Source organism: the organism of the source record quoted next, unplaced genomic scaffold, assembly GCF_019419815.1.
Source record: "Pyrus x bretschneideri cultivar Hongxiangsu unplaced genomic scaffold, Pyrus_bretschneideri_v1 Contig8, whole genome shotgun sequence".
Classification (NCBI taxonomy): Eukaryota; Viridiplantae; Streptophyta; class Magnoliopsida; order Rosales; family Rosaceae; genus Pyrus; species Pyrus x bretschneideri.
The window spans coordinates 7,763,831-7,786,869 of record NW_025999820.1 but is presented as its reverse complement, the minus strand read 5'-3'; the positions used below and the strand labels follow the sequence as shown (position 1 = coordinate 7,786,869).

General features: G+C 35.8%; 1 pseudogene; it reads right to left on the bottom strand.

The window, feature by feature from the left end:
- Nucleotides 1-8,376: 8,376 nt before the first annotated feature.
- LOC103937828 lies at nucleotides 8,377-16,943 on the bottom strand (annotated as a pseudogene).
- Nucleotides 16,944-23,039: the final 6,096 nt, after the last annotated feature.

Sequence of the window (23,039 nt, the reverse complement as noted above, 5' to 3'; positions counted from 1 at the left end):
TCGAAGTGTCGGGACGCCAACCTGCAACGACAACCTTGCCTTTGGCCAGTCAAGCTCACCCAATGGGAGCCATGGCGGACATCGACGATGTTGAGGTTAAGACTTGTACAACCGAGCAAGCTATATTCCAACAGAATTGCTCTATGGAACCCACATGGGGTTATGCATCAATATTGCCTAGAGAAAGATGGAGTAAAATGGTAAAGTAATATTTCTCAATTATATTGTTGTGTGTTATCAAATACGTTATTATTGATAATATAATTCCATTTTTGCTACTAACTATTTTGATTAGTTTTGCAGATTGTATGATTATTATAGAGCATGCGAGTAGTGATCATATCCATATTACTTTGCATATTCATAAGCATGCAAAGCAAGAAAAAAAGTTATGTTGTGTCAAGTACTCACTTAATTGTGTAAAGTGTTTGAGGGGTGAAGATATTCAAGGGCTGGCCTTGAATATAAAATAATAAAATCTTATATATGTTAGGCATTGGGGGAAAGACTGGAATATACAATTGAGCATCAGGAGAAGTGCATATATAATAAAGTGGAAAAACTGAGAATTTAATTATGAAAATTGGGCTTAAGGGATGAACGGTAGTTAACTCATATTCTAATGTATTTGGAGCCAAATGGATGGTATGGGACGTGCAGGTTTGGGTGCCTTAGGTATGTGTTAGCGGGATTAGATGGAAGTGAGTACATTCATCCATCTCATTTGCATTATTTCAAAGAATTTTTATAATTTAATTATTATTTTATTAGTAGTTTTGGTTGTAAAGTAACTTGTGTACTAATTTTATTCCGCTGCATATTCAATAAATTTTATGTAGTAAACTCAATCTTTTTATCTTGTAAATATTATTACCCAGTATTATACAATGTATTGTGTAATCATTATAGATTACTTTATTTTATTTTCCACCATATCTTGGTTGTAAAATTTATTTTTATAGCTAATAAATATGACTCACATCCTAAATCCTTACCAGCGTTTACTTCTAACTCTAACATTACAAATTACAGGTCCTAAACCAGCTCCCTCCCTTCATATTTGTAAACACCAAATTAGTGAACTTGTGCAATAAGTTATAAAAATCAGTGAACCAGTACCGATTCTACCATTAGTGAACGTCTCTCCCTATAATTAGTGAACCTGGGCTAGAGTTGTGTCCCCAATTAAGGTAATTGGATATGCGGTTTTAAATGGTTTTGATTGTGGAAGTGCGTTTTTTTTATGATTTACATTTTTGCTTTAGTTGGTGAACCTAAGCACGTGAAACTTCCTTGTTAGTGAACCTATCGTCGTTAATGGCCCTATCAGCGTGGCCTACCAAGTAACACTTTTATGCATTGTTTATTCCTTACTCTAAGCTTGATGCAAGTTAGGTTAGACCATTGTCGACATTTTGCCGTGTTATATTGAGGATGAGGAACTGAATCAGAATATTTCATATTTCATAAAGATGTGCATGACGTCATTTTTGGAATTATTTAAACCATATTACAAGAGGATGTCATCGAAATACCATAAGAGATCAAGTTTACTCAACACTTGATCTTGATGAACAGACCCATTTTCGCTAGTCCCCCAAGAAGGAACACAAATTAGGAGAGTGTAACATGCTAACCAAAGCAAACCAAAACTTTCATACATGATACCTCTAATCAAGGTCCCAAGCACACTAACAAGAAAGTCTAAATATACTAATATAATCACGAATGTCCCAATAGCTTATAAACAGTGAAAGTCAAATGGGGTAAACAAAGAGACAAAGTACTCAAAAAGAGCATTAAGATCGTGTAACCGTGCATAAATTTAAAATAACAATTTAGATTTATAAATATAGCCTAAGGGTATATAGAGTACTCAGAAAAAAAAAATACAAAACACATCTTTAGAATTAGGCTAACAGTATCACTATTACTATGATCTAGTGGTATTCTCCACTTGTATGAAGGTTTTATACTCGATTCTTGCCAAAAGCGAATTTAAATCACATTATTGCTGACCTATTTTGAGACTTATCCCACTTCCCATCCTTTAGTATAGATAATATCGTTTGCTAAAAAAACAAAGGAATTAGGCTAACACATTATCATAAAAGTAAGAAAGCCAATAGACCTGGATTGATACGCATAAACTTCATGATAAATCTAATAATTGATGACAAATTAAATTGGATCTATATCTAATTATCTCGGAGTTAGGCGTGGATTTAAGATGGACCTTATTTGAAGTATAATAGTGGTAATTAAGAATGCTTGATCGTTTAATTAACTAGCTAAGACGACATAATGCAACACAGGGCACCAATTTGCAGTGTATATATAAATTGTTCTAGTTGTTGTATACATACCAGCAGTACTGTTAAAAAAAAAAAACTAATGAAAAATGTTTGAAAATTTTGAGTTTTAACGATATAAAGACAAAATAAAGGGTAAAGTGAATAGTACTAATATTGACTTTTTAGTGTAAAAATGTAGTTTTTCATTAAAATAAACAGTACCGAAAACTTAAAAATGATCCAAAAGAACTAAAATCGAATTATATATATATATATATATATATATATACTAATTAATTAATTCATTAAATCTTAGACTTCAAGAAGCAAAGTTGTCTTGGAATCGCCTCGACGAAATAATTGTGAATCTAATGGTGTGAGTCAACTCAAGCTCAAGATAGCCTAGGCGGTATATGAATGGGTGATGCATGGTTGCCATGAGGCCTTTCGTGTCAATAGTACAAGGGCAAGTTGGGGTGGGGTCGGGGTCGGGAGAAACAAAGTGTTCGGCCGCACAGAACTCTAAAGTTTAAGAAACGCCCAAAAAGCTTTTGTTAAATTACATAGTTAAACACGAAAATAATAAAAAAGAAATTCAACAAACCTACCAAAGGTAATTTTCTACTCAATTCGGCTAATCTACGGGTTAATTAGTGTGCTAATTAGTTTGATAATTTGAGAGTTGATAATCTGGGGGTTTGATAATTTCTTTCTATCAATTTCGTCTTCTCATCGCTGCTTCTCACTGTGAATTTTTTGAATTCTTTTTGTCGTTTAGGTCTTTTTAGGGTTTTGATTTGTTTATCTACAATCTTTGAGGTTGTTTTATAGCCATTGATTTGTTTTGCAGGGTTTTTCAAACTGATTTCAAGTTCTAGGGTTAGGGTTTTCAAAAATTTGGGGATTTTCTTGGCTTTGTTAAATTAGGTTGGGGAAAAGTTAGTTTGTTTTGTTAAAGCTTAGTTTTGCACTATGGGTGCGTCCTTTTTAATTCTCGAAGAATTTCTGAGGTAAACTGAGTTCTTTTGTTAGTAATGAAGTGCATGATGTGGAATTGCACGGGTCTTGGAAGATATGATTTTAGAAGTAATTTTAATCTTTTGCGTGCTAGCATTAAGGTAGTAGACCTTTTATGTTTAATGGAAACTAAAATAGATGCGAAGAAGGTCCAGGGAAACTTTTATAGAAGGTTTTTTGATAAGATGTTTAGTTGTAGCCCTACTGGTAGGGCTGGTGGTCTTTGTTTAGTTTGGAACTCATGCAAGGTTGTAGTTGCTGCTATCACTTTTACATCTCATTATTTGCATTGTTTAGTGAATGATCATTGTTCTAATCAAGATCAGTTTTTTACTTTTGTGTATGCATTTCCTAAAAAACAGTTACAATTGGAATTGTGGAAGGATATTCTTAAACTAGACCCTAAGAATAAACCATGGTGTTTAATGGGGGATTTCAATAATATAGTAGACATAACTGAGAAGAAAGGTGGTTGCCAAGCTACAACTTCTTATATGACTAGGTTCATCAATTTTTCAAACAGAGGAAACCTTTCATCTCTAAATGCTTATGGTGTCCCTTTTACTTGGTGCAATAACCAAGTTGATAACAACATAATTTATGAGAGACTTGATAGGGCTTTAGCTAATACATATTGGTTAAATGAGAACCCGAGCTATAACCTGCATAACTACCCAATTTATGGGTCTGACCATGGACCTATTCTCTTAACCTACAACTTAAAAAAATGTTATAAGAATAATTATCCCTTTAGATTTGAAGCTATGTGGCTTCTTCATCCGTATTTTAAGGATTTTGTGAAGAATGTTTGATGGTGAAATGGAGTGTTTGGTCCTATTGAAACTTTTAGGGTGTGTGCTGGGACTTTCAAATATATGGTTTAGGTTTGGAATAAAACAGCTTTGGTAATTTAAAGGAAAGTAAGAAAAAAATCTTTGGAGACCTTGCTGAGGTGCAAGAAACCATCATGAAAAACCAAAATGTTGATTCAGAGATTGGTTTAGAATTAAAGCTTAGTGAGGAACTTAATTCAATTCTAAGACAAGAAGAAGTCATGTGGGCGCATAAAGCTAAAGTCAATTGGATGCAATTAGGTGATAATAACACAAGGTATTTCCAAATGGAGGCAACTGTTTGGAAAAAAAAAAAAAGAAAAAAAAAGAAAAAAAGAGAAATGAAATTAGAAAGATTAAGGATAGTTGTGGGTTTTGGTGGAATGAGGGTGAGGGTCTAGAACTGGTTTTTGCACAGGACTTTAAATTGCTGTTTTCTTGTGATAGTCCCTTGCTCTCATAGATATCTATTCTATTGCAAATATTATCGATCCTTGTATTGACAACCATCACAATGAATTTTACTCAAGCCTGTTGAAGATATAGAAATTTGGGATGTAGTTAAAAGTATTGGTGCGCTGAAAGCACCAAGTCCTGATGGAATTGGTGCAAGTTTTTATCATGAATGCTAAGATACAATCAAAGATTTGGTGAGTGCTATAATTAAGGACTTCTTTGAAAATAGTACTAGCTTGAGGCTTATTAATCATACCAACATTGCCCTCATCCTAAAAGTGGAAAATCCAAAGGTGGTAATTAATTATAGACCAATTAGTCTTTGCAATGTGAGCTATAAAATAATCACGAAAATCATCATTAAAAGGTTAAAGCCACTTCTCGACCATTGCATATCTGGAAACCAAGGGGCCTTTTCTCTGGGATGTGCTATTCATGATAATATTTTGATTGCGCACAAAATTTTTTCTAGTTTGAAAGGTAAGAAAGGACGAACTGGAGCAATGGGAATAAAGCTGGTTTAGAAAAAGCATATGATTATCTTAATTGGGAGTATATCAGGTATGTGTTTCTTAGATTTGGTTTTGTGGAAAGATTGGTGAGTTTAATTATGGAATGCATGACTTCAACTTCCTTCTTGGTTTTGATTAATGGTTCTACTCATGGTTACTTGTATGCTAAGAAGGGAATTAGGCAAGGGGATCCGTTATCACCTTATATTTTCATTCTTTGCATGGAACCGTTGATTAGACACTTTAATGAAAGGGGTGTGATATCCACACACCCTTTTTAACTTGTCAAACACTCCTTATTGATTTTTGTCCTCTGATCTTCTTCAATTCATTTGATTTGACGACCAAAAATTAAGAGAATGTGTGAGAAGTAAAAAAGGGTGTGTGGATAACACACCCCTAATGAAATGGCTACTACCCCTAAATTGCATGTTGGTATTATGTCCTCTCCTAGTGGATTTAGAATATCAAATCTAGTTTTTGCAAACGATTGTTTGTTATTTGCTAGGACAACTACAAAAGGTGCTAGGAATGTACTTCATGTTCTTAATATGTTTGCCAAAGCTTCAGGTCAAAAGGTAAATTTCCACAAATCCTCGCTTTATTTTTCAGAAAATACTAATGCTTAAACTAGAAATGCTATTATGAATGTTTTACATATTCAACATAAAACTACCATTGGCAAATATTTGGGCATTCATAATATTGTGTTTTGGAAAGATCCAGTGAATGAATGTGAATTAATCAAAAGAGTTAAGCAAAAACTTGTTGGGTGGAAGACTAATACTCTTTCTAAGGCAGGAAGACTAACCTTCATTAAGTCCAACTTATATGGTATGTCGAACCATATCATATCTTGCTTTAAATGTCCTACTCGAGTAAGTAAGAACTTAAACAATGAGTGTAGGGACTTCTTTTGGGGGAGAGATAGGAAGTTAAAACCTATGGCTTGGAAAAGAATGTGTACTTCTAAGGATCCGTAGGGGGAGGGGGTTCAACGTAAGAAAAGCGGATCATTTCAATAATGCATGTTTGGCTAATTTAGGGTGGAGAGTTTTAAAGGATGAAAACAATTGGTGGGTGCAGATTGTTAAAAAAAAGTACTTAAAGAAAGATGATTTTTTTAGTTGCAAAGTCAAGTAGAACCACTCTTTGACCTGGAAAGGGATTTTGAATAGTAGACATGTTATTCACAGGAGAATTTGATGGGTTGTGGGTAATGCTATCAATGTAAGAAATCAAGGTAATAACCATATCATATATATTCAAGTCACTCTCTAACCGATGTAGGCCCACTAGACTTCACTTAGTCCCCCGTAGTACTAATTTTAGTATTTAGAACGTTTCGAGACATGTTGACCAATATTCAACACTTAGTCAATGGTGGGGTCCATAACCCTACGTAATTAGATCTAGAATATCCGCACATCGGATTTCAGATCCGTAACTTCCTAAAGTCTCATTATGCTCATATAATGACATACTAAAATCTCATCATTATCCGACGGTTGGATCTCTGTCAATTGCTAGAATTAGGTGGCGGTCAACAATTAGTTTTACAAATTTAGAAATCTAATTTAGGAAGATCCGTACATTGGATTTCTGATCTGTCAGTTCCTAATGTTCTCAAATATTATGAATAATAACCTGTTAAGGTTTGGTGATAATCCAACAGTTGGGTGATCAACTACAAAACTATGTTAAACATTGGAATTTCACTAAACGGATGTCAAATATAGAAATGGGGCATCAATATTAGCCTAGGATGGTCCCATGGGTTCTCGGCCCAAGCGTCGCCGCCCTAACTCACCAGGAAATTCAACCAATTCCAAATTTTACCAGAATGAAGATCTCGATAAGTGGAGCAAGTTTCTTACATGTGACTAAAGCCAATTTGGCCAGGAAAAGCCTCAAATCGCCACGAACCCGCTGGAAACCCTAGAAATGGGTGGCTTCGATTCAACTTCTCCGATGCTTTGCCGCCTCCAAGGTTGTTTGAGCTTTGTTCTTGGCCTCAAGGAGAGTCTAATGGTGGTGGATATCGATGTGATTGCATTCAGTGGCCGATCACCGGCGTGGTCCGTCGCACCCACCGGTGCGATTCTTCGTGATTCCGAGCCCAATTTTTTCAGATTTGGGGTGGAAATGGTTAAAAGAGGGTTGTGGAGTACTTCCTAGGTGGTGGCTTGGATTACATCGCCGAAATTTGGCTGGAGGAACCAACGAGTTCCATTATTTCTGATCGGGTCGGGTCGTAAAGGGAAATGGGCCGAATTATCCGGTGTCTTCCCCCTCTCTCCTTCCCTCATTTCTCTCATTTCCCCCTTCTTTTCTGTCCATCTCTCCCCTTTCTCTCCTCCACTCTTCATCACAACCGTCCACGTGGATCAATCAGATTGCTCTAGAAAATTTCGAGCCTTCTAGAGTGAAGGTTAAATTTACTAAAATGCCCCCGACATTAAACGTTAATATCTCATTCATCATAACTCCAAATTACGTTCCATTTGTGCTCACGCGCTCGTATTGACAAGTACTATCCAAATACATAAAGAAAAGTAGGAAAATATATGCAAATCAAATATGTCCTTGAAAATTCTGTTTAGTCCATGAAGGGCGTTTTCATCATTTTACTGAAATAAATTTATGCGCCGCAAATATAAACGCATCGAATTAATAATACGAAATACATAATTTTAAATAGTGGAATCCGGGGATGAGATTTCATAGGCATCGTTGAGAACCCTGAATTCTAGTGGCCTATTGTCGGGCAGAGAGTCTAGTTCATTGATCCATAGAAATAGTGGCGTCCCTTCCTTCCTGCTGAAATGAGACATGTATGGTACATATTATTGTGTAAGGCAAGATGTCAAAGAATGCCACACTAGAGGGGTTGTGTTGAGCCTATCCGTCCATTGCCATTATGCATCGCACAACATCCGCATACAAACCTCGAGTAGTTAGTTATAACACCAGTGTGCAGCTGCACTGCATGCTATAGGGTTCCAACGCCCAGTTGGGGTGATTTAAATAATTAGAACAAATAGTTTGTGACATTAAAAAAAAAAAAAAAACTACATTTCAGGCTGGCATAATTAGGGATAAGAGTGAGTTCATAAACAAAACTTCCGGGTAACTTTCAAAAGCCAAAGAGAATTTCCTGGGGAGTCCCTATCCGTCTTCAAAACAACGAAAGCATCAAGCAGTTAAAGTTGGTACAATGCATGGGTGAGTCCATGAGGCTAGCTTTAAGGACCTAAGTGTCCATTACTCTTCCTTTCAATATTTGCCTTCAACACCTTTGAAGAACCTCAAGAACCAGTAAGCAGAAGATTTTGGGTGTCTCGAAAGCCCATTCTTATAGTCAACGTAAACCAAACCAAAACGCTTGGTATATCCTTGAGCCCACTCAAAGTTATCCAGTAATGACCACGCAAAGTATCCCCTTACATCTGCTCCATCCCTGTCCAGGAAAAATGTAACAATATTGGTTTTCCTCTATACCTACCTTTTCAGGTCATTGTTCACACGCTAATATGAGTTAATTACTTTTTAACAAGGTGAAAATATGTACTAGACATGTGAAAATGCTCAAGATGGAGAAACAAAATGACCAACTAAATCTTTTCATTGGTTAATAACAATTGAAGATATTTGTGAAATGTGACATATATGTCTTTCCCCGTTTGCAGTTTCCGCTACAAATAAATAGATGAGTAGCTGTTTGGACTTGATTTTACACCATCGGCCCAAGCGATCGAGGCCGTTGAGTAAGGATGATTCTTAATCGTCGGATAAGAAAGTTACAATAATTTTGTTGTTATTAGAGGATAATATTATGATTTTTAATCATGATAATTATCTTTTAATAATGAATTATCTTGACACTTTTCTTGTACGAGATAAATGTGACTCAAACTATATCGAAGCAAGCAAAATAGTTCAATTTAGTTTGGGATTCTTAGCATTCAACGCGGGATTGAGCATCATGCATTATAAAAAGAGGCTTAGCATGTGGTGGCATCAGTTGGTAACCAAGGTGGAGTCCAACTTGAATGATTAATTACGTGAAGTAAGCCATTGTGATGCATGCATGGGATAATCATTAGCAAACTCAAGGCTGCCAAATGAAGTGAATATTCTATGGATAAAGCTTGATATTCCAAGGTTTGAATGACAATGCTTATCTTTAGCAAAGAAGGAATTGGCATACCAAGCTTTGTTACGTGGTTTTGGCTAAAATGCGTGGTTAGCACCAAAGACGTTGAGTGCCACGACTTTCATTGGATAATCATCATCTCCGCGTAAATTATTATTTGTGGAGACTGATGGTCACATATGGATTTTGCGCTAAGTTAGTTCTATAAATACCAAGCGGCAGACAATTAAAAAGGACCTCCAATTCAACACACAACTGCCCTGCGCAAAACCTCTCAAACATCTTGAGATTTTTTTTATTTTCTTTTTTCCGCCGACACATCTTCAGTTTGGATAAACAGCACTGTGAAGGCAACCGACGAACATCTTCAGTTTGGATAAACAGCACTGTTGCCGTAGAATCAGCCGTTCCCGAAGCACCTTCAGTTTGGATAAACAGCACTGCGTCGAGGCCGACTGGTTATCTATCCAAGTCTCGGTCGAGAAGGATTTTCAAATCCTTATTGGCAGAGGTCATCTCATTAGCCTTCTCGGCGAAGTGAGGTGTTATCAGGTTACTACATTCGGCACCTTGAGAGCCGAATTTGATATTGAACTTCGTAGAACTAGCAGCTTTGTCTTCAGGCTCGAGAATCCAAAGGCCGAGATTTGTTCCTTCCTCGGCCGCAGTCGCAAGATAAAGAAGTCAACAACGCGCTCAACGCTTCATCAACAAATTTTACTCCTCAGCCGAGCTCGGCCGACGAGTTGGCACGCCCCGCATTCAACTGAAGGACGTAGTTAGCTTATTAATTACTTGGCCTGCGCGCCACGTAGGCTTTGTAATTTTTAGGGTCAACAGTAGCACAAGCCACCAGTTATAAACCCACCTCCCATTTATGCAAGATTTTTGAATTTGACAGGATACTAGGGTTTAGAAGCCTAACAGCCGTGGATGGAACCCTGGGGACGCTGGTGGATTGGCTTGCGTTGGGGGGTGTGTATCGGCCACCCACGTGTCTCCTAATAACCCATCTATGCGACCTTAATATCACAAGCCGTGTACACATGCATATTTTCATGCATAAATAGATGAGCAGCACAAGCCTCAGCCTTATACATCCAAGACAACGGATGCTGCAACTAAGTACTCATCGACCTTGCAATGATAGCACGACTCCATGCAGGGGATGAATGACATGATAACCTATATGGAATTTGTGAAGTCTTTCATGCAGGACTTACTAAAGAATGACTTGAAAGCTTGTTCGTATGATAAAATGGATGAAATGAAGTCGACCTACCTTATCGCTTTGGCAACTGCTGAAAGGTATCTCTTAAAGTAACTAACTCTCAGTTTGTCATCCAGCATTTCATGAAGTGGGGAGGTGTCATTATCTTCGTCATCCATACCTGTAATTTAAAAAAGAAATTAAAAGAATCTTAATGTTGAATAAGTACAAACTCCTAAAGTTTTCCAGACCAATAATCAAAAGAACTTTAATTCAATATATTTCACCTCAATACATATTTCATTTATATAATGGGCAAATGCATTAAACCACAATTGAAATTCTAGATTCAATTTTGTTTTCCAAGTAAAGTCTCTCCAAGCATACCATTCTCAGTAACATATATTGGGGGATTATTGTATCTCTGCGCTATGTAATTCAGAACCTTATGCATGCCCCAAGGAACAACATACAGCCATTCTGATGCTGCCTGCCAAGCAAAATATTTCAGTAGACTGGAAAGTTAGTGGAATATGTCTGCAGGAGAGAGTTCATACCTTCTCACCAATAGCCTCACCCCCTTCCCATTCAACTGATGATAAAGAGAATATTATAAGATCAAGAGAAAATTTGTAGTGAAAACCAATGACACAGTAGTTACAGTATTTTACCAATTTTCTCTATCCCTTGTGCTTTATAAAAATCACCCTTATCATGGTTATCTCTTCCATGAGCAATAAATCTCGATGTATAGTGATTCAGACCAATAAAGTCAACTGAGTTCTTAAGCAACTCCTTATCTCTCTCTGAAAATATAGGAAGCTGATCTCCAAGTCTTTCATGCATAACTTTGGGGTATTCCTCATGATATATTGGACCTAAGTACCTGCGTTGGAATCTGCTGAGACGGATTCTAAACAATACTAAGAGGAGAAAACCATTTAAATTCATCTAACGAACTGCCTGGGTTGGCAGCAAGCAGAGCTGGAGAAATTGCTAAAATCATCTGCACCCATTCAATGATGCGGCCCATATGCTGTTTATATAACTCAGAGTAGGTTTTATATCTTATAAGGATTCAAATAGAATGCATCTTTCAATTAATATGGTTTCACCAGAAGGCAACAAGACAATTTGGTTGCATTGCGAGTAGATGGGAATACTCAATATAAACAGCACGATACATGAAAACTTATGGATCTGCTCAAAACTAAGATACATACAAACATTGTTTTAATTACAGCCCTACTCTCACCAGTTAAATAACTACACTGAGATCAGTTACTCCTGCTAATTTACCATGAGGTTTTCCAATGTACTTTGACCGTATGGATGCTCTAATCGTGCACATGTAGTGTACTTGTATGAATATTGAATGCACATTAAAATTGTTGAGAATGAGTGTCTGTATGAGGGCTCATGTATGTGTGTGTGTGTGTGTGTGTGTGAGAGAGAGAGAGAGAGAGATCCATCCATATTATCTTAACTTACATAGTTAACAGTATTTTTGTGACCAAACAGTTACATAATTTAGGGAACAAGTAATTACCATCCAAGCTGAAAATCTAGGCGCCTTGCCGCAGCAACTTTATCTTCAATTGTGTCTGAATTAGCCTCTGCCCATTCACAGTCTACGACCAAGCCAACTTGTCCCCCTTGCTTGTCCTGAAAGACAATAGTAGCAGCAAAAGAACAATATATAATATTTGGGTAGTGGAGTGGAGAAAGAAGATACCGCTACTAAACTATGTGCATATTCAGAAATCTATATTATGTATCTTAAACCTTGACTGTCTTCCAATCAATTTCACATTCATTGCACTTTACGTGAAATCTGATTTTGAACCCAAATATTTGAGCACGGTTTATTAGGTTTACATTTTCCCATATGATGTCAGTTCTACTTAAAAACATATCCTAAACTTATAAACGAATTATGTGAAATATTTCTGGATTTCAGCTAAATGAGTTCTTTAGCTGACTGCATGCACTTTCCCATATATGAAGGGAAAAACAAATAAAGGAAAAAAATAAAATAGAGAGAACACTTGTGTTAAGATTTGCTTGTTCACAGAATCACAATCTAATCTTACACGAGAAGGAAGCTATAAATCACTAAAATGCTGACTAATATATTACTTCCCTTGTTGAGTAAAACATCTTGCCTTTAATAAATAAAGTGATGAAATCAATGGCAAATACCAGAAGCTTGGTCAGTGATAAAAAGAGTAACAAGGAGACAAGGAGACAAGCAGACAGAGAAACAAACAGTAAACCTTATACTTGCTTCGGTATATGGAAACAGCAGCAGCATGTGCCAATAGTTGGTGGTGTGCAACCAAAAATGGTTCTGTTGACGAGCATTCATGCCTTCCAGGAGCAAGTCCCCCACCACCATAACCATTAATAGCAGTCTGATAAGGCTCATTAAAAGTGATCCAGTCCTTTACTCTATCGCCAAAGCTTGCAAAGCAGGTGTCTGCATAGACTGAGAAGTATTCTCTGCATTCACAAAATCTGACTACTTGTATGATAGAATCTCACAGCACTAGATAACATATAGGCTATGAGGAAATTGTCTAACAATGACTTAAACACATACAAAAAATTACTATATTTGTTTCCTGAAAGTAACGGAAGTTTGTGCAGCATATCATTTTCCCCCCCTGCCAATACTGATGCATGCAGACAAACTGCTGTATTGTAGATGATTTTCAGATTGCTAATAACCTGTATCCCCTAATAGAACCTTTAATATTAGCCAGAAGACCCTTAATGCTCTTGCTACCCAGAGTTTCTGTTCCTCTTCTATAGAACTACCTTCTCTATTGAATTAGTCATTCTTTCTAATGGGTGCTCTATAAATCTTCGTTGGGTCTAGTAACCACCATAGCCCATGTCTCCTTTTTTATCTTCTACAGGTGCCACTTAACCTACTCATATACGAGTTAGTTACTCTAAGCCGCATTATCTCAATCTCTCTATCAATGATGGAGCGCAGATGGCACAAATTCTTCTCTTTTGGAGTTCTTTTGACTCACAATTGTCGCGACCTCCGCACCTGTATTTCTTCTTTTGTTATAATTGTATTCTACATATTCAGTTTTATATCTACTTATCTTAAGTCTATTGCTTCCGAAGTTTCTCTCTGCAACTCTTTTTTTTTTGCACTCTTGCGTGCTTTAGTCTATTAAATCAAAAGAATATGCCAATAGTCTGACCATATATAAAGCTCATCCTGAATACGTTTAGTCAGTTTGTCCTAAAGAAAGGGCCTCTGTGTTGATCCCTGATATAAGTCTACACTACACTAATAAAAAACTTGCTTTTCTCTCATGAAGTTTTTCACAGAATAGTTGTACAAAAAGCAATTCGGGGTTGTCCAAGAGAATGAACAATGTACGGTTGGTCAAATAAAAGCAACAAATATACCGATGGATCGAGCTCTAAAAGGCCGAAATATATTTTAGCTCACGTGCCTTGAGTTAAAATACGTCCAAAACGAACAAAAGGGATGAACTTGCAACTTGGGTTCTTGTGGATCGATTCACAAAATTTTAAGCAGTTCTAAAAGCATTTGAAGTGCTTCTTGCAGAAAGCACTTTTAAGTGTTTTTTCAAGATTTATTTGCATTTTTACTAAAGATGAGCTTTAAGAACATTTTCACCAAAAGCACTTTCTGCTATTTTAAAAGCACTTCCAAATGTGCCCATAATTGTTGGAGCTTCTAGAAGAATTCAGAGTTTGTATGATTTTATTTGAAAATGCTGGAGCTTCTAGATGTTTTAACACTGTTTTGCTAGGCTTTCTTTAGTTTTCCTGGGGCATATGGTCTTGTTTTTATCAGTCAATATAATTAGACTTTTAAATTCCCACATAAGTTATGCCCACATTCCCACAATTCAACCTCACTAAACACTAACTTTAGCCTGTTGTTGTGGACCTAAACAACCACATAAGACCCAATCCGAAACGTGCAGCATTCTTTGAGGAATCAAGCATCTTACAGTGGTTGTTACCTTGCCGGTGAATCGTTTTTGTATCTCTGGAATTGTGTGTTAACGTTTGTGAGTTAGTTAATTTTCTTCCTAATTGTTATTTTAATTCCTACCTCAGCTCCATCATTTGCATCCTATAGTGCCTTGTACATATGAATTAATTGTTAGGTAGTCCTATATTATAATTTAATATTAGAATAATTCCTAACTCTTGCTATAGAGTCTAGTGTTTGTCTAACAGAAATGATTGCAGTTGTTCATGGAAAGGCGTCATGCGATGTTAACATATCTGTCTAAAATTCACGATGGAAGGATCTTACAGCACTCTGAGATTCGTTGGCACATGGACATAAACTTTTCTCTATTCCTTGCTTTCAATTTCAAGAAAAGAGTTGGAATGAATTGAGTAGATACCTTCACTTGTGCAATAACAAGACAAAATTGATATTTAAATGATGATATAGTACTTACACAATTTGCTTATTCAGCCACCCTCCCATATTCTCATGAAGGTACAAGGGTAGATCCCAATGGTACAGTGTTACATAAGGTTGGATGCCTGCAAGAACAAATTGTTGAATACACATGCAAATACACTTCAAGAAAAGTTTTTCCTCAACTATCCTTAAGTTTTCCTAAGGAGCCAATCAACCAGAAGAAAATGAAAATAAACAAATTCATACCCTTTTCAAGGAGAGCATTAATGAAATTGTTATAGTAAGTAATCCCTTCCTCATTGATTTTGGTTCCCAAACCATCTGCACAAACAGAACCAGAAGAAATGTACAATCGTTATCACAATTAAGCTACGTCAAGAGCTTTTTCAAGTCCTAGTCTGATTTCTACTTGGGGATATACACTTAAAACATCTCATATTGTGATCTCCACATGTTTTCAAAACTTTAGACAGCTAAGGAGACTTCTGCCACAACTATCTTAAGTTTTCCTAAGGAGCCAATTATAAATATTTTCGTCTAAACATCACCAAAACATTGTCCATTCATATTTGCCGAACTTGTGAAAGATCCATTCAATCTTGAAGTTATTATTTACCATTAATCTTGAAGATTTAATCAATACCATTTCAACTTAGCTCAAGCATCTATGCCATTCAAATCAACTTCACTACCATATTTTAATGCAGAGATCACGTCCCAGAGGTAGGATGTCAAGAAGAGTCAAATGAGAAGGTAAATGCTAAAAAGGAAATGAAGGTGGGAAGGTAATTTTAAAACATAAAACCAGAGGACAGTGAATTGATAATATCCTGCGTTTTAGCACTAGAAAGAACTCTATAGATTGCAAAAGGTAGCATACCAGGGAATATTCGAGACCATGATATGGAAAAACGATGAGCTTCAAATCCCAACTTGGCAATGAGTTCAACATCTTCCTGTTAGCATTTAATAGATTGTGAGTTGTGTTAAATAACTAAGATGAATTGAAATTTCAGACTTGCATAACTATCTGAACAGAATGAAGGACGGCAAGTGTAAGAATTTTATCATGTTCTTTTAAACCATTATGAAAAGAAAACACTACTAACAGATGAGGCCAGAACTGACCACATTCTTCCCCTTCCTAAACCATCAACATAAATAGGGGGAAATGACATTGAAAACTAGTAGAGACATCGCAAATACTAACAGTTTTGGGAAGATAGCATTGACATAATGCCAAAGACTGATTCGGTTATGACCAACTTTCTACTAACCTTATACCGATGATATTGATCAACTGCAACGTCCCCATTGCTTCCATCGATGATATTCCCTAATGAACCAAGACACACATAATAAGTTCCATAAGTTGCTAACTAAAAATAGTATCAGATTGGATAAAATGAAGAAAAATTCAGGTCCTAGAAGATATTATCACAAGCTCAATGAAGAAAGGGTACCTTTTGTGTGTGAAAAGGCATCCCAAATGCTGGGACCCCTACCACCGTCCTTGCAGGCTCCCTCTACCTACAGATAAACAAGAAGCCCCTAAACCAAAATTCATAGACTCTGAGTTTTGGAATTCAAGACAGTGCATTAGACAACCAAAATTCATCAAATGCATCAGAAGCGAAATAACTCCACTGTATAACAAACTGATCAAAATAATAAAATAAAGAAAAACGGAATTCATAATCAAATTAAATTAATTCCAGCAACTAGATTTTGGTCTGGTGTTTCTGCTGCATTAATATTGGAAGAGGTCCCCAATTTGGATCCCTTCCCCAGTTGATGAAATAAATAAATGAATGAAAATAAATCAATTTAAAAAGAAAAAAAAAAAGAAAAACAGCCGCTAACTTGATACGCGGAAGTGCCAACGCCAAAAACGAAGTTGGGAGGAAAGTCACTGCGACAGACTTCATGAGTTTCTTCATCATATTCCTTCAACAAGTCCTTCTTTGCCATTCCTACTCCTACTTAGAGCAGCCAAGAAAGTAAGGAAAATACTTGATTTATGGTTTATACATATCGGAACCAAAGAACTGCGTTGGATCTGGACTCTGGTTACCGCAAAAATTTATTTTTAAACAAAGACCTACACGTCCAGAAACCAAATAGTAGATGAGTCGCCCGAAGGAGAATATAAAATGGGGAAAACGTCACCTCCAGTCGTTGAAGCCTTTCTAAAAAGGTGATACCTGCCCACCCACTCACACAATTTAACATAGTTAAATCCTTTGTTTCCAGCAATCTTTCATTGAATAGTTGGATCCTTTGTTTCCCTCACTTTTCTGTCCACCAATTATCTAGTGTTCACCCACTCACGCTTAATTGAGGATTCGATTTCTTTCTCCGTAAAGGCAGACGGAGGGAAGAACGCGGGAGGAACAACACCACGCCAGAAAACAACACAGCAGCAACAAGAAATATCTCTCCTTCTCAGACCACTCGCCACCATAGTCTCTAGGTCATCTTCATTGTATTTTGTAAATCTCCCTTACACGGTGAAATCTAAATGCAAATGCAACTCTAATGGACGTAGCCGAATTGGTAAACCACTTAAATTCAGTATGTCATTGTGTTTTACATATTTCAACTTAATCTCATCTCTCACATATCAAGTTTCTACAAAACAAAACCAGATACTCACATATCGTCATAAAATGCCATACTACATATTCAACACCACCAAAAGCCGCATTGTCAGCAAGAAGCTCGAAGTGTCGGGACGCCAACCTGCAACGACAACGTTGCCTTTGGCCTGTCATGCTCACCACAATGGGAGCCATGGCGGACATCGACGATATTGAGGTTAAGACTTGTAGAATCGAGCAAGCTATATTCCAACAGAATTGCTCTATGGAACCCAAATGGAGTTATGCATCAATATCGCCTTGAGAAAGATGGAGTAAAATGGTAAAATAATATTTCTTAATTATATTGTTGTGTGTTATCAAATACGTTATTATTGATAGAATAATACCATTTTTGCTACTAACTATTTTGATTAGTTTTGCAGATTGTATGATTATTATAGAGCAAGCGATTAGTGATCATATCCATATTACTTTGCATATTCATAAGCATGCAAAGCAAGAAAAAAAGTTATGTTGTGTCAAGTACTCACTTAATTGTGTAAAGTGTTTGAGGGGTGAAGATATTCAAGGGCTGGCCTTGAATATAAAATAATAAAATCTTATATATGTCAGGCATTGGGGGAAAGACTTGAATATACAATTGAGCATCAGGGGAAGTGCATATATAATAAAGTGGAAAAACTGAGAATTTAATTATGAAAATTGGGCTTAAGGGATGAACCGTAGTTAACTCATATTCTAATGTATTTGGAGCCAAGTGGATGGTATGGGACGTGCAGGTTTGGGTGCCTTAGGTATGTGTTAGTGGGATTAGATGGAAGTGAGTATATTCATCCATCTCATTTGCATTATTTCAAAGAATTTTTATAATTTAATTATTATTTTATTAGTAGTTTTGGTTGTAAAGTAACTTGTGCACTAATTTTATTCCGTTGCATATTCAATAAATTTTATGTTGTAAACTCAATATTTTTATCTTGTAAATATTATTACCCAGTATTATACAATATATTGTTTAATCATTATAGATTACTTTATTTTATTTTCCACCATATCTTGGTTGTAAAATTTATTTTTATAGCTAATAAATATGACTCACATCCTAAATCCTTGCCAGCGTTTATTTCTAACTCTAACATTACAAATTACAGGTCCTAAACCAGCTCCCTCCCTTCATATTTGTAAACACCAAATTAGTGAACCTGTGTAATAAGTTATAAAAATCAGTGAACCAGTACCGATTCTACCATTAGTGAACGTATCTCCCTATAATTAGTGAACCTGGGCTAGAGTTGTGTCCCCAATTAAGGTAATTGGATATGCGGTTTTAAATGGTTTTGATTGTGGAAGTGCGTTTTTTTTATGATTTACTTTTTTGCTTTAGTTGGTGAACCTAAGCACGTGAAACTTCCTTGTTAGTGAACCTATCATCGTTAATGGCCCTATCAGCGTGGTCTACCAAGTAACACTTTTATGCATTGTTTATTCCTTACTCTAAGCTTGATGCAAGTTAGGTTAGACCATTGTCGACATTTTGATGTGTTATATTGAGGATGAGGAACCAAATCAGAATATTTCATATTTCATAAAGATGTGTATGACGTCATTTTTGAAGTTATTTAAACCATATTACAAGGGGATGCCATCGAAATACCATAAGAGATCAAGTTTACTCAACACTTGATCTTGATGAACAGACCCATTTTCGCTAGTCCCCCAATAAGGAACACAAATTAAGAGAGTGTAACATGCTAACCAAAGCAAACCAAAACTTTCATACATGATACCTCTAATCAAGGTCCCAAACACACTAACAAGAAAGTCTAAATATACTAATATAATCACGAATGTCCCAATAGCTTATAAACAGTGAAAGTCAAATGGGGTAAACAAAGAGACAAAGTACTCAAAAAGAGCATTAAGATCGTGCAACCGTGCATAAATTTAAAACAACAATTTAGATTTATAAATATAGCCTAAGGGTATATAGAGTACTCGGAAAAAAAAAAATACAAAACACATCTTTAGAATTAGGCTAACACTATCACTATTACTATGATCTAGTGATATTCTCTACTTGTATGAAGGTTTTATATTTGATTCTTGCCAAAAACAAATTTAAATCACATTATTGCTGGCTTATTTTGAGACTTATCCCACTTCCCATCCTTTAGTATATATAATATCGTTTGCTAAAAAAACAAAGGAATTAGGCCAACACATTATCATAAAAGTAAGAAAGCCAATAGACCTGGATTGATACGCATAAACTTCATGATAAATCTAATAATTGATGACAAATTAAATTGGATCTATATCTAATTATCTCGGAGTTAGGCGTGGATTTAAGTTGGACCTTATTTGAAGTATAATAGTGGTAATTAAGAATGCTTGATCGTTTAATTAACTAGCTAAGACGACATAATGCAACACAGGGCACCAATTTGCAGTGTATATATAAATTGTTCTAGTTGTTGTATACATACCAGCAGTACTGTTAAAAAAAAATAATGAAAAATGTTTGAAAATTTTGAGTTTTAACAATATAAAGACAAAATAAAGGGTAAAGTGAATAGTATCAATATTAACTTTTTAGTGTAAAAATATGATTTTTCATTAAAGTAAACAATACCCAAAACTTAAAAATGATCCAAAAGAACTAAAATCGAAATATATATATATATACACTAATTAATTAATTCATTAGATCTTGGACTTCAAGAAGCAGAGTTGTCTAGGAATCGCCTCGACGAAATAAGTGTGAATCTGATGGTGTGAGTCAACTCAAGCTCAAGATAGCCTAGGCGGTATACGAATGGCTGATGCATGATTGACATGAGGCCTTTCGTGTCAATAGTACAAGGGCAAGTTGGGGTAGGGTCGGGGTCGGGAGAAACAAAGCGTTCGGCCGCACAGAACTCTAAAGTTTAAGAAACGCCCAAAAAGCTTTTGTTAAATTACATAGTTAAACATGATAATAATAAAAGAGAAATTCAACAAACCTGCCAAAGGTAATTTTCTACTCAATTCGGCTAATCTACGAGTTAATTAGTGTGCTAATTAGTTTGATAATTTGGGAGTTGATAATTTGGGAGTTTGATAATTTCTTTCTATCAATCTCGTCTTCTCACCGCTGCTTCCCACTGTAAATTTTTCGAATTCTTTTCGTCGTTTAGGTCTTTTTTGGGTTTTGATTTGTTTATCTACAATCTTTGAGATTGTTTTATAGCCCTTGATTTGTTTTGCTGAGTTTTTCAAACTGATTTCAAGTTCTAGGGTTAGGGTTTTCAAAAATTTGGGGCTTTTCTTGGTTTTGTTAAATTAGGTTGGGAAAAAGTTAGTTTGTTTTGTTAAAGCTCAGTTTTCCACTCTGGGTGCGTCCTTTTTAATTCTCGAAGAATTTCTAAGGTAAACTGAGTTCTTTTGTTAGTAATGAAGTGCATGACGTGGAATTGCAGGGGTCTTGGAAGATATGATTTTAGAAGTAATTTTAATCTTTTGTGTGCTAACGTTAAGGTAGTAGACCTTTTCTGTTTAATGGAAACTAAAATAGATGCAGAGAAGGTCCAGGGAAACTTTTATAGAAGGTTTTTTTTATAAGATGTTTAGTTGTAGCCCTACTCGTAGGGCTGGTGGTCTTTGTTTAGTTTGGAACTCATGCAAGGTTGTAGTTGCTGCTATCACTTTTACTTCTCATTATTTGCATTGTTTAGTGAATGATCATTGTTCTAATCAAGATCAGTTTTTTACTTTTGTGTATGCATTTCCTAAAAAACAGTTACAATTGGAATTGTGGAAGGATATTCTTAAACTAGACCCTAAGAATAAACCGTGGTGTTTAATGGGGGATTTCAATAATATAGTAGACATAATTGAGAAGAAAGGTGGTTGCCAAGCTACAACTTCTTATATGACCAGGTTCATCAATTTTTCAAACAGAGGAAACCTTTCATCTCTAAATGCTTATGGTGTCCCTTTTACTTGGTGCAATAACCAAGTTGATAACAACATAATTTATGAGAGACTTGATAGGGCTTTAGCTAATACATATTGGTTAAATGAGAAGCCGAGCTATAACCTGCATAACTATCCAATTTATGGGTCTGACCATGCACCTATTCTCTTAACCTACAACTTAAAAAAATGTTATAAGAATAATTATCCCTTTAGATTTGAAGCTATGTGGCTTCTTCATCCGTATTTTAAGGATTTTGTGAAGAATGTTTGGTGGTGAAATGGAGTGTTTGGTCCTATTGAAATTTTTAGGGTGTGTGCTGGGACTTTCAAATATATGGTTAAGGTTTGGAATAAAACAGCTTTGGTAATTTAAAGGAAAGTAAGAAAAAAAATCCTTGGAGACCTTGATGAGGTGCAAGAAACCATCATGAAAAACCAAAATGTTGATTCAGATTGGTTTAGAATTAAAGCTTAGTGAGGAACTTAATTCAATTCTAAGACAAGAAGAAGTCATGTGGCCGCAGAAAGCTAAAGTCAATTGGCCGCAATTAGGTGATAATAACACAAGGTATTTCCAAGCAACTGTTTGAAAAAAAAAAAAAAAAAAAAAGAAAAAAAAGAGAAATGAAATTAGAAAGATTAAGGATAGTTGTGGGTTTTGGTGGAATGAGGGTGAGGGTCTAGAACTGGTTTTTGCACGGGACTTTAAATTGCGGTTTTCTTGTGATAGTCCCCTGCTCTCATAGATATCTATTCTATTGCAAATATTATCGATCCTTGTATTGACAACCATCACAATGAATTTTACTCAAGCCTGTTGAAGATATAGAAATTTGGGATGTAGTTAAAAATATTGGTGCACTGAAAGCACCAGGTCCTGATGGAATTGGTGCAAGTTTTTATCATGAATGCTAAGATACAATCAAAGATTTGGTGAGTGCTATAATTAAGGACTTCTTTGAAAATAGTACTAGCTTGAGGCTTATTAATCATACCAACATTGCCCTCATCCCAAAAGTGGAAAGTCCAGAGGTGGTAATTAATTATAGACCAATTAGTCTTTGCAATGTGAGCTATAAAATAATCACGAAAATCATCATTAAAAGTTTAAAGCCACTTCTCGACCATTGCATATCTGGAAACCAAGGGGCCTTTTCTCTGGGATGTGCTATTCATGATAATATTTTGATTGCGCACAAAATTTTTTCTAGTTTGAAAGGTAGGAAAGGACGAACTGGAGCAATGGGAATAAAGCTGGTTTAGAAAAAGCATATGATTATCTTAATTGGGAGTATATCAGGTATGTGTTTCTTAGATTTGGTTTTGTGGAAAGATTGGTGAGTTTAATTATGGAATGCATTACTTCAACTTCCTTCTTGGTTTTGATTAATGGTTCTACTCATGGTTACTTGTATGCTAAGAAGGGAATTAGGCAAGGGGATTCGTTATCACCTTATATTTTCATTCTTTGCATGGAACCGTTGATTAGACACTTTAATGAAAGGGGTGTGATATCCACACACCCCTTTTTACTTCTCACACACCCCTTATTGATTTTTGTCCTTT